The sequence below is a fragment of the Tympanuchus pallidicinctus genome, unplaced genomic scaffold, assembly GCF_026119805.1.
Source record: "Tympanuchus pallidicinctus isolate F22 unplaced genomic scaffold, pur_lepc_1.0 scaffold22, whole genome shotgun sequence".
Classification (NCBI taxonomy): Eukaryota; Metazoa; Chordata; class Aves; order Galliformes; family Phasianidae; genus Tympanuchus; species Tympanuchus pallidicinctus.
The window spans coordinates 37,329,931-37,343,912 of NW_026294739.1; the positions used below are offsets into that span (position 1 = coordinate 37,329,931).

Sequence of the window (13,982 nt, forward strand, 5' to 3'; positions counted from 1 at the left end):
AAATCTAGCAAACAATCTACATGTGTCTGCACAGTGCTCAAAGCAGTCTGGGTCAGATCATTTGTTCTTGGTTGAGAGCTGTCTCACAGAGACAGAACTGCTGAGGTTCCAACAGGATCACTCCCTCTTGAGAACAGCAGAAGCTGCTGCCGCATATTTTAGGACCTTTTGACTGTGACTTCTCTGGAGAGAAGAAAGGTGAGATGACAATGGGGTTTTACCTCTGCAGCACTCACCATTGAGCAAACACTTCATTGCACCTTTCCAGCTTCCCACTACTGGTACAATTTGTTGCATCACTGTATTTAGACAAACTGAAGTCATCGGGTTCTGAAATTGCAAAAGTGAGGAGTAGATCTGTTGCACTCAACCTTCTAGAAGATATCAAAGACTCAATGAATTTTGCCAGAAGCAGCTTTTGGGATGAGTCTTTAAAAATCACCTGTCTGTAGAAAACTAATTACAGTGCTTAGGGCACCACGCTAATAATTAGTTTCAAAGAACAGCTTGCCTTAAACTCTTAAAATGCTTTCCCACACTGAACTAGAAAAGCAGGTGCAGAGTGAAAATTTACACTAAATACTTTTGAATGATCATTAGATTTTATGGAGCCCAATTTACCTGCCAAGTCTGTGCTGCACGAACTCTACTACCTGGCTCGGCAGACAGAGCAAGACAGAGTTTTCTCAAAGATCCATTTGGCCAGGATCTCAGTTTGCCTCTTTCATTTATAGGAATGAATTTTTTTCAGGTGGATGACTTAAAACATGATGCTAATAAACAAATAATGATAGAAAATTGGAGCCAGGTATCATTTGTGCATCTCTATTTGAAAGGAAGAGGCATTGCATCACCTTTTTTTTTTTTTTCCTATTCTATTCTAATATGAAAACATTTTACAAGCATTACAGGTTTAGCTGGAGTCCTTAGCCATGTCCCAGCATCAAAAACTCAAACTTCCAAACATTAAAAGTATGCCAGCTTTTTTCTTCTCTCTCCCCACCCCGCCTCCCGTAGTTATTTTACTGTTTGCAAAGCATTAAAATTTCCTCTACGTGCTCATTATTAAAATAAAGCTATGAAATTAATTTTAATGGCTTAATTATCTTCTTACAAAGAAAAGTAAGTTAAGTAGAAAAAATATATTTATAAAAAATTTTAAAAGCTGCATATGTTTAACAGAAATGCTTTGCATTTCTATCAGAGGGAAATTCAGACATTCAGCCTATGTGAAATTCTGGCTCCATGAGCACTGAAAGGGGTTATAGTCATTATTTATGGCATATACTGTTGTCAACAAGGAAACAAAATCTTAAATAATTATTTACTGTAGTCTACGCAAGTATGCAGCAAGGTTAGAGCACCTATCAAATACTGTTACATTCCCCAGATTATTGAAGGAAGAATTAATGCTTCAAATCAAACTTTGAAGTAAAAAAAGGAGGTGAATGGGAAGTAGGAAAGCACCTGGATTTCTGCTTTGTTACATGTTTGCTGTGGAAATAATCTGCTTGATTTTAATGAGAGCTGACATCAGCAAGAACAGTCCCTGCCATCACTTCACAACTAGCTGTTTTTCACTGATGTCTTTTTTTTTTTTTTTTAAAGTATTGAGTTAAAACTTTATACAACTAGAAATTAAAAAAGTTTCTAAGATATAATAATGGAAGTAAAAAAGAAATCCCTGGAATTGCTAAGAGCAGAATGGGAAGACTAAAAATCTGTGACTGAGATATGTAGATATCTTACCATCTAAGCTTCCTTAAATTATTTCCAATTGGCAAGTTTCAGTTCTGTTGAATGCCAGCCAGAAAGCCAAGGTGGTATGAAACATTTAAAAAGCATTACTTTTTAACAATGCCCAGAAAAAAATGGTACCTTTTTAATAGCCATGTGTCATAACTATTTTTATTTAGGAAAATCTATTTTAATTTATTTAGGAAAATCTATTTTAATTTAAACATCATAAGCCCATGAGCTATACCAAACAATATATGTATAATTTTTTAACCACATGCTGTGAATTACTGCAAAGAAAACTGTTACCGTTCTTCCTCGTTTTAGAAGTTCAAATACATGTGTGTTCATGTACACACCTGTCGACAGTGAAGGAAGGAAACCACTAAAATCCATTAGTTAAAATAATGGCAAATTCCAAACAGTACAACTTCCCTTGGGTTGCTTCTTATCCCATATCTCTCTAGCTCATCTTTCATATAAGCCCCTTCTTGAACCAGTTCTCCACAGCAAGCTGCTAGTGATGATGGCCATCAACCCAGACGATGTAGAAAGCTGCTACAATTCCTTTCATCTGCTCTTTTCCTCAATTCAAGCACTGCGTGCTTTGAAGGCAAGTTTTCCTTCTCCAGGTGCTAAGAAATGGAAACATGCATGTGTGTGCACACCTGTGAGCATCAACCTGCTCAATAACAGAAGGAGAACTACAGACTCCCTCTAAATCTTTGAGCAGCATCACTGAAAATGAGTTTCGAAGATTGCCTTCTTCTGTAGCTTTTCCTGTGCAGAACATCAATGAAGAACGTATGTACGAAGTTCTCCTAGGTTTTTAAAATTTTATTTAATTATTAAGTCTGAGACTATCAATAAAAGAATTGGATTATCCTAGATATTTATTCTAACGTAGCATTTTGATTTTCGGGAGCTGATATAATGATTACTTCAGGCGCCCATAACCATGACTATGCACATCTGATACTTTACAAGTCTTCAGTGTAAAACTGAAGATGGTAAACATAGCTCACGGGGCAGTCCAATGTGAGCAGTCTGTGTGCGTGAAGGAACAGAGAAACGAAAAAGACTTTCAGGAACTTCAGGTTTTTCCATAACTGCTAAACATAAAGCGTGTCATAAACTCACCAACTTTTTACTTAAAGAAAACAGAAAGCCACCATGTGCTTAAGATTGAATTTCCTTACTTAAAGAGGATTTTACAAATAAATTAGCCAGGCTCTTAAAATTGTAAATTGTATGTGCAGCTAAACTGATTGTGCAGTTTACAGAAGTCTGCAATTTAACTTAAACGGAACAAAATATTCAATAAACCAGAAACAAGAAACAGTATAATTAATCATTTGCTCTTATATATAGTTTGACTAAAATCATGTGTATTTTTTTATTCGCAGCTGGGATATAATCCAAACCAAGAGTTTTATATTAGCAAAATCTGTTCTTCTGTAAGAAAAATAGCTTTATATTCCTGATCAATTTGCTTCACAGGAATATAGTAAAGAAGATGAGAAAGAAAGCAGACTTCATAGGACAAACTTATTTACCTCTCTCAAAAATTATTTTAGACTCCTATTGAAAGCAGAGAGGTTTTCATTAGAAGAATATAGAAGAGCACAGTCGTCACTAGATGACTATGTGTCATGCAGGATTCAACAGGTAAATATAAAGGCACTTATGACACCATTACCAAAATGGCAATATTTGCAGTCATCTATCTAGAATTTTATGAAATCTAGATTTGGCCACTAGCAGATTCAAATGGTTGCTGTCCATGAAAGGTTCCATTTCAATGAAAGATAATTTTCACTGAAATAGATCCACACCAACCAAAATACATAACATCAACAAAATCAAATCCTAACCATATTCATAAGCATAATGGTCCAAACTGTAAATTCCTCCTCTGTTTGCCATGAGCTAACAACTTCTAATTACGGATCATACATAGAATCCCAGAAGGATTAAAGCCTTTGTAAGTGGCAGCAGTAAGAAGCCACCACCAGCACGGTGCAATGACTGCTGGTTATGCCCACGAAGGACACAAGTACTACTCTGTTTGGAAGGATATCTATCTCAGTGCAAACACAAGTTAAATGGTCAAATTGTTGGTGTTGGTATAACTCACTGCAGCACACAAAAACATTGATCATATTACCAGATAACCTCTAATCTCCCTCTTTTTCTAGTTTGGCACTGCTTACATGAAATTCTTCAGAATTATTATTAAATGTAAACTGAACCTTCTCTTCTACACCAAACGTTTTCGAACTTCAGACAGACCCCCTCAAACAAATAAGCTGTTTTGAAAATGATTTCCAGGGCGATGCCTGTTGCCATAGAGATGACATTAAGTGAAAAGGACAAAAAATATAGAGGGTGATAAACTGCATGGTTGGATGACACACTTGACTTCCAAGCCTGTGTTCAAATGAGGCATACATGCCAAGATTTTTTATGAAAGACAAAATTAAAATGTATCACTATCAAGCTGTAACTGACAAGGTATTGTGTGGTGGCTGTTAACATAATGCTCCATATATTTATTGTTTGTCATTTTTCTGGCCCTGATAAAGGTCTTTTAGAGCTGTAAATCATACCATTAAATCTGCCACTAGAAACAGAGGCTGTTTGGAGAATGAAAAGAAAACACAGAACTGAATCACTACTTACAGGTTTCTGCTTCATGACAGATCTTAACTATCACATCAAAGATGACATTTATTCTTTGAATTTGGCACACTTTCAAAAGCCAGGCTGTTGGCTTGTGACCTAACCAGAGGAAAAATTCTCTTGAAGACCTGGTTACTTATCACAGCCATTTATTGCATGGATACAGTATACAGGAATGTCCATAGGGCTTAAGATTATATGGAATTACTCACAAGTTTAAAAATATTGGTTCATTTGCACTACATAGGGTTTACAAAATTAGACCTTTCTCCACAGGGTGTTAGTGAAGGGCCTGGTTTATCACTATGATCTTGATGGTAATAGAAGTAATAAAATGCAATAAAACATCTACTTCGGTTCCCACATGAATAATTTGATCAACACTTGCTAAACAGGACTAGAGAAGCTTAAAACTGACATGTGGCAATCCAAAATGATATAAAACAGAGGCTTGATGGAAGAAATACATGGCATACAGAGAGTTAACACAGAATGTGTTTCAAGCTAGGTAGAAGAAAAAAAAATTCTTAATATTGTCAATAAGGAAACTGTCATAATGCAGATCCCAACACATATAACAGCCCAAATCACCGAGGCACTGCATGCCATGCCAGCGCTCACCTGTAGCAAATGATAGGTATGAACAACAAAAATCTGTAGAGAACAATCACAAAGTGATACTTTCTGTTCAGTAGAGGAAGATAATGCACATCAGAAAACATTCACCTTTTTCCCCTCCAGAATACACAGTGCACGGTAAGACTACTGAGTTAAGAAAATGTTGAAAATGTTTTAATAATTTCACAAATAGGTCTTTCTCCAATTTAAAATAAGTCAGAGCTTTGGTTGACTTCAGAAACAACTTGGAACCTGTCAACATAACTTTTCAAGACATGGGGCCAAGCAAGCGGTGTATCTACAATGTTAGCCCACAAAACGGCAATGTGGACAGATCTTGAGATAAACTAAATCAAACATTACTGGACTGCTCAGAATCATATTCAATAAAAGGCACATCGGAAGAAAGGGAGATCTAGAGAATAGCCTGAGCCAGTTTAAGTCCCAGGTATAAGCAATAGCATTAAAAACACAGCTATGTGTAAAACCACCTAGCTACGTAGGTGACAATTCTACAGACAGGAGATAGTTGAGAGTCTTACTCACTAGCAAGATGTTGCACACCTTTTAAAAAGATATACCTTTAAAAAATTCTCATTAAGAATTAGCACTTGCTTTTACCCTAAACAGTTAACATTTCACTATGCATTTCACATGATTGAAAAGAATTACATATGATATAAACGTATAGAGCAAGAGAAACAGAAGTTAAAATGAAGCATGATATCTGAATATAACACAAACGTTCCATTAACCAGAAACAAAACATATTACCAATTAATGTAATTCACCCAGCAGCATATTCTGAAAGTCACTACTTAAATCCCAGTTTTGCCTCTTGCTAAAAACAAGATTGATAGTTAACAGAAAGCCTGTTACGCATAGTTTAACTAAGATGCCTTTGAAATTGTACATATTGCCAAAGTGCTATATGGGCAATAACATGAAATGCTGCAGGCACAGTAGGGTAGACAGCTGGGTGCTTAGTAATCGGAAACTTTTTGAACATCTGAACATAACTAGGTACACTTTATTGCCTACTCTTATTAATGAAACTTTATAAATTTTTTATTGGATTTGTCAGTTAAAATTAAACAAATAAACAGCTTATTGCAGCGTGAAACTACCCGATTTTATCCCACTTGTGAATCAATGACCTTTAATGAATAAGCAGAAAGGTAAGAAGGTGTAGATTACAGAACTTTGACCAGCTTAGGTTCATTTGTTTGTGCATAAAATTGGATATTCATATTTCATGCAAAATTATCTTCAGAGAAAACAATTTTCTCCACTGCATTAAAATATTCAGTAGTTTTCAGTGAATTGTTGAAATGCAATCAGTCACCTGCATTGACTTCACTTTCCCAGGATATTAGAAAGGACATTTTTTTTTTTCTCTTAGTCCTTAAAATCTTCTAGAATTTAATCCTAAAGTCAGCTTAAGTGCAATTAATATGAAGATTTCATGTTTAACACAAACAACAGGAGGAAAAAAAAACACTGTTATAAACCCATTTCTCCTAGTTTCCTGTAATATCAAGTATTTTGCCACTAATTAATTTTATGTTTTAGTGAAGTCAGTGTGATAGTTTTTTTTCAAAATTAATCCATACACGAGGAGTGTTCATGGCAAAAAAGAGGGAAATGCATAACTAGAAATGTAACTCAAATATCTGAAGAAACCTAATTTTCATGGAAAATTATAGAATTTAACAATAAATGAATGCAGTAAAAGGCATAGTGCAGCAACATATCTCAGCAGTGATACAGAAACACCATGAAGATGCTAGGCCACTTATCTAGCCACTCATTCTAAGCACAGTTTTAGTTCTTATGCTCTAAAAGAATAGGGACACCGTTGTACTTTATCATTAAAATTGAAGAAAGGAACTACTCCAGTCAAAGTAAGATCTCTCTTTTAAAAATCAAAGCCTAGGGAAAAGAAACACACTTTCCTAAAAGTTTCCCTGGTTCATTCATTATGGTGACAGTGATAGCTCTGTTCCCTACACTTTGTTACCTTTATACTTTTTAAAACTTGGTAAAGCTATATGTTGGAAGATTTTAAGATGTCAGCATATGCCTACTTCCAAAAGCTGATAATTCAGTAATCAATGAGATAAAGGAAAAACCTGAAGAGGATCACTGGAATTAAATAATCCTAAATCAGATATCATCCAGCTGTCTATTTCACTGAAATAAAGTGTTCTCACTATGCATCCACTGAGCAAACCCGCAAAGTTACTCTCTGATTAATATTAAGACAAATTGGTATGGGTGAAATGCAGTTCTGTTCCAGAAGTCTAGGCAAAATTTATGTTCACACACTCTGAGCTCCACTTAAACTCTCATCTTAAAAAAAAAAAAAACAAAACAACACTGCAAATGAAATTAATTTTAACCAAACTTTTAAACAACATATAAAGATAATAACAGTTAGCATTGTAAACAAGCTTCCTTTGCTGTAGAGCTGAAAAAGGCCAGTAATTCCCAAACAGCTCCTGAAATCTCACCTCTTTTGTAGTCTAATTGGTTACATCAGTAAATTTCTGAGTGAGTGCTTTAAAAGGATGCAGAACAGGAATAGAAATGCAGCTTTATGGGAAGTGAGGTGTGAGGCCATTAAACGCATTCACTGCATCAGAATGTTTCTAATCCTACTAAGCAATTAAGTAAAATGCATCTTAGAGCAAGTAAATATAACAGTCCTGTTGTTGACTGTAATAATAGATATGGCCAATGCAATAAAATGTGAACATTAGTTGTTAATTAACATGATGAAAACATTTCTCATGTGACCAACTCTTGAACACCTCTCCAAATCATATCAGAGGAAGGAAGCAGTATGAGCAGACCAGTCCAAAGCAGAACAATCTGAATAAGTTTTAAAATCCTAAACAGTAGTAGACTTCTGTCACAAAAACTAGGCTAAATTTACTGCCTATTTATGTACGAAAGGATGCTCTACTTTGAATACTATGCCAACTTGTTTTCTACTAAAACTATAAATTACACTAACATAGACTGCAATTAGGTATCACAAATTCCAAAGCTTACCTACAATTGATGCTACGCACTGGATCAATGAAAATCACAGTAAACTAGCTTAAACTTGTTTGAACTACCTGCCTTGTTTACATCCATGTTAATTAGGGACAAGAAATGCTCTTTAAGCTTCCTACAGTATTTTTAAGTTTCTAAATTAACTATGTGAATCAATTAGATCACAGCTCTACTCCCAAATTCCACCAGTACCACTTCCTCCCCTCTGCTTCAGTTGCTCAGTGTGCAAGAAGAAACAATACGTACTTTTCTTTATAGAGCACTCTGAGATCCATTAAAAGAAAGTACTACACAGGCACTCAAATTCAGAAATTAAAATCAGGTATGGTGATTAAATAAAATGCTTGGTAAGTAAGGTAAAGACATTAGTGGTAGCTTGAAAATGCAGAAACCGCAAGACAGCACATTGGGGATATGTGAAGATCTGATTCAGAGTATAAATGAAGCATAACAATCTTCCAGAAATGCTTATGGAATAAAGACTAAGCTTTGGTTATGTAGTATCAACTGCCTGGCTAGTTTGTTTTTAAAATGAGAAATAAAGCAGGAATTTTACTAGAACAGCGAGATGAACAATGAAATAATTTGATTTCCATATCCTGAAACTAACCGTGCAATTGATTAGAATGAGGTATGTTGGGACAAACTGTAGATAGATCAATGTCAAACACCAATGCTGCCAATCCTGAATGTTTGACAGCGATCTGATACAGGCAAAAGAATTAACTTTAAGCTTTTAAGCTTAGCACACCAGTGGACATAGTGTATTGGTTCTGCTATTTGATGTGAATATTTTTCTCCTACATATGTTAAAAACATAGTGGCGACTTCCAGCCTTAAACTAAAAACTGAGCAAACATGCTCTTAACTAAGCTTGCAGTTGTTAGTAAAGGCCCTCTTAATAATGTAACTAATTAACAAGTATTTGTATGTGAACAGTTAACACATCCCTTTTAGGGTCTGGGTAAAACTGAATGAATAGTTTAAAATGAGTTAATCAGGAACTATCATTGGATTAATGTTGCCTAAGTGTTAGGAATGTCTTGAACTATTTATCTAAAAGACATGAAGTAACGTAGAGATTTGTGAAGATATGAGAAACAAGAAAACAAACCAAAACAAAAACAAAAGGAAAACAAAAGTCTTTTGTTGTTGTTATATTAGTTCATGATTTCCTCTACTTACTACATAGTTCATTCAAGGCTTTCTAATTTTTGAGCTACTGTGACAGGAATTTTTTTCCCCAGGATGGAAGCCCAACAGAATAGCTCAAAGTAGCATAAAAGCTGACTGCTTAGAGTAGCCTTTCTTTTTTTAAAATAGTATTTAAACACTGATGACTGTAAAATATTGAGCAGACACTATTATTTGCTAGTGGAAACTAGCCAAAATATGAATAAGCCAAAAATTGCAAAAACAGAGATCGGTTTGGGTTGGAAAGTGCCACGAAGGTCATGTAGTTCTGACCCCCACCACCACAAATAACTTATTTTTATAGTTTAAATGACACATGGCTATCATAATTCTACTTAGATGAATTTTAATTACATATACATGTATATATATATATACACACACACACACACACGCTCTGAACTAATGATCAGCTGAGTTGTGAGAATATCTTTAAATTACATAACACAAGCACATCCAACCCATGGCCCAGCCCAGCTCACACTGCAGCCACCCCCTACCCCATATAGCTCCAAACCCAGCAGCTCGGCCCCATAATGGTACTCAGCACTGACCAAACATCAGCATGCTATGAACCCCATCTGGGCTGAAAGAGGAGTGTGGGGAGGGCACAGTGCAGTACTAAAGTCAAGCAATAAGAAATTCACAGATAGCAATACGTTGGCTGAAAACAGCCCTGCAAACAGCAAAAAATACGAAGTTGTGCTTCCTGCTTTGAGAAAGGAATTTGAGAACAGGTTTCAAGAATGTAAAAAAATTTATCAGTTTTTTGATTTCTTTGTGACTCCATTTTCAGTCAACACAAATACGATATCTACAAGTTTTCCAATGGAATATATGATCTCAGATGCTGGTGATATAGCAATAGAGATTGAACCTTCCCATCAAAATCCCATTACATTTTGTTGCTGTCTCATAGCAGAGAAGCAGTCTGACAGACTCATATCTGACACATGGGGATGAAGCAAATGTCTGACACTGAATTCCTGCATATGGAAAAAATGACATCCATCAACATTCAGCAATGTTTCCTGAACATTTATGGAGATCAAAAAATGGATGTGAGCACAGTGAGGCAGTGGGTGGTGAGTTTCAGCCATAGTGACAGTGGTCACCTCTGCTGGTGCAAATTGTTACAAGTACAGCATGCAGGCTTTGGTTCATCACCTATGAAAATTCAGAGCTGATGCTGGTAACTATGCTGAAAAAGTATGTTTTGTAGCTGATAATTTGTTTCATTGAATACTGTAGTTCTGCTCTTTATATTGGTTGTAGTTTGGATGGAAATAGTTAGTAGGCATTACTTTTGGAGAATCAATTTAGATTCTGCCCTAAACAACTCCATTTCGTTCAGAGCAGCCCAGGCAAGCCAAAGAGTTGGACATCAATGAATATTTTTTCCTGCAAATTCTGATATATATATATTTACAAACATGAACATTTTCATTTAGGTCAATGTTCCCATCAGAATCTAATAGAGATATTAAACATGAAAAAAATCCATCTGTATTCAATATATAGATATCATACTGGATAAAACTAATTTATATATCTGTAAAAAAAAACACAGATTAAAGCAAGCTTCAATATGTAATGATGAAATAAGTGATTAATCACTGCCTATTCAGTTTCAGTATTACATGTAGAACAGGAACATTAGTTATTTTCTTTGCATTGTTTATGACATATAAGTTTCTTACCATACATCTACAAGACTTCTAGGAAAACAAATACAACAGTATTACCCATCTGTTTCTAGCATAAGTTTACTCAAAAAAAAAAAAAAACCCACAAAAAAAACACAAACCCCACCAAAAAAAAAAAACACAAAAAAACAAAAAACCAACAACCCAACTATAAACACATTGTCTCTTCATTGCACTGAGTTCAGAGAAAGGGTCACAACATGCAATGATCAGTCACAAAAGAGGATTCCAGGCTGCCATCCTCAAGCATCCTCAAAACCTGCCCCATCCATGATGCAAAGGACAGCTCCCTGCATTTCTTTTCAAATGTGTTCAACGCTTGCCTATCAGTAGCAAAGTTAGTTGAAATATGATGGTTTTTGTCTGCTGAAACTAAGGAAGAGACTAGAGGCTCCATATTTTCAAAAAACCACTGGATGAAGCGGCTTCCATTCATTGCTGGCCAGGGCTCAGTTTCAAATCTGGGAGCAGAGTGTGAAAGACTGTCGTCTTACCAACCCTCAAATAAGACAGGCTTAGAAATTACCATATTTCAGGTAGACTCGTCATTTTTTTTTTTCCAGCCAATCTACATGTATACGTCTTTCAAGAGGTGTTATCTTCTAAGCATGACCATAACATACACTTAGAAATCCCAAAAGCTAAACAAAAGAACAATTATAATTCTGATTTTTAGAAGTTATAATACTCAGCAATGTTTTGTAGGTCTGAATATCAAAATATAAGAAACATTATAAAAAATGTATTTAAATTGAAATTACAAGTTGTACTCACCACTTACTTAGTTATGATTATGTTCAGCTATATCTTTCCTGCCATCAATAGGAGCAATATACATTTAGCTTTCTTCAGAAGAAAAGAAACATTATGTATTTGAAAGAAGTTTACTGGATGACCATTAGCTTTTCATTTGGAGAGGTCCTTGGCCATCAAAACCATTACAGATTAATGCTGAAGCCTGCTGGAGACTATGTTCTGTCTCATATCAAACACGGATAAGTGGTCCCCTGTAATTTTTATGACTGTGGTGTCAAAAGTCTTCCATCCAAATTGCAATAAATATTGTAATGAAGTCTGGAAGCAAGGCCATTTGTACTTGCTCGAGGCTGAGAATTAAGATAGCCTGTTTCTAGTTAGACAGTCATTAGAAAGATCTAACGTACATGGTAAATGGTTTCCTGTTCTGAGTACTTAAAACCAGTTTTAGTAAAATTGACTTCCTGAACATTTTCTTCTATCTTCACCAATATATGATTTGAATTGTAACATTTCCAAACGATAGGTTCTTCACAGACAGACCACCAAATAGATATCTTTAATTCAAGTAAATGAAGAGCCCAGTTCTTTAGGTAGCTGTTTATACTAGTATATTTTTATGCTAATCCAAAGCCCATTTGATCAAGATGCACAATTCAGATACACATTACTGAAGAATGAGCAACATACATTCACTCATTTTTCTCTAGAAAATAACTGATATAAAGTTATCTCTGTCTTCTTCAGCTTAATTCATGATTTCAAGTCATGAAGGTAAGCTAAAATTGCATTTGTAAATAAGATTTTGAAGTTAGTCAAATTGGTGTTCAGATTTAGTTTCTCTGTCTATGAATTAGATTTGAACTTTTAGCTTAATCAGTGATAATAACGTGAAATTCAGCTATAGATCATGGTGAGTTGACTTCTGAACGATGAAGTATAGCAAAACATAGAACAAGCTCAGTTGAGAACTCACAAAGAATAACTCTGTATGCATATTGTAGTTATTTGAAGAAAAATGTGTCTTTGCTATTTAGACTTAAGACTGGCAAAACAATGAGTCGCTTGGGAAAATCTGGTGCATCATTCTGCTTTTCAAAATCCTGTTTGAGGTTGCAAGGCCTTGCACAGCTAGCATAAAAATGTTTTGATACTTGACTGCCACTCCGCACCTACAAATTCCCATTAAGACAGATAAAGAGAAAATATACCGTGTGAATTCGCATAAAAGTGTTTAAGAGGCAGACATTTAATTGCAAGTAACACCTATAGGCAGAAGTTACTCAGATGTCTAAACACACATCTTAGTCCAAGCATTACTTTTATCCTGTTCTGCGCATGCAGTTTGCCCAAGCTTACCACTATGAATTGCATGCTTAGGCTGCTTTTTTGTTTGGTTTTGTTTGTTTGGTTTTTTTTGTTTGGTTGTTTCAAAATGATATAAAGTTATGTACCTTTAAAAGTGTCATTTCCTTGGAGCGTTCTAAAAACTCATCAGTCCTCCACACATTTATAAGATCATCTGCACCAGCTTTCTGCAAAATGATTTTTAATAGAACGTTTAATGCACCTTAACTAAAAAAAAAAAATCTGAACGTGAAGTTTGCTTTCCTATGCTCACATGAACCTACTGGTGGACAAAGCACTCAGTTCTGGATTTTGCATCCATATATATAGAGATCATAGGATACTAAGTAAAAAAGTCTGTAAGTAGTAAAATAAACAGACCTCACTATTTATATCTCTATAATTTTTCAAAGATAGCATATTTAAACCTATATTTGATAGAATAAATTTCCTTTTTTTTTTTTTTTAATGTTCTTTCACAGAAGTGATTAATTATCAATTTCTGCCATTGTATGCATTGAACAACCATAATTGCAAGTAAATGCTGAAGCTGATGGAAAAATTGAGGCAAAGGGTTTCTCCATAGAATTAATGAAACATTTCCACAAAATCTTTTCATAAAAAGGGTCTCAATTCTTTCAGAAATTACATTTCCATCTTCAAAGCTCAATAGTTACATAAATGAACTCTCATCAAGGAAATATTTTCTGTTACTTAAAAATCAGATAAGCACTTGGAAACATTCTCCACTAAACAATTTGTTCACTAAATACTTGGTTGATGCCACACTGTTCTTAATCACAGCCTCTAATATTTTATCAACAGACTGGCTTACACTCTAGTATGTAAGAGCAAGAAAGTGTCCCTTTTCACTGACAG

The 13,982-nt window shown here is 35.0% G+C and overlaps 1 long non-coding RNA gene across 1 annotated transcript in view; it reads right to left on the reverse strand.

Annotated features, from left to right (window-relative positions):
• The window catches only part of LOC128082839 (uncharacterized), a 310,058-nt gene that overhangs the window by 181,986 nt on the left and 114,090 nt on the right, over nucleotides 1–13,982 (reverse strand). The gene's annotated exons all lie outside the window — the stretch shown is intronic.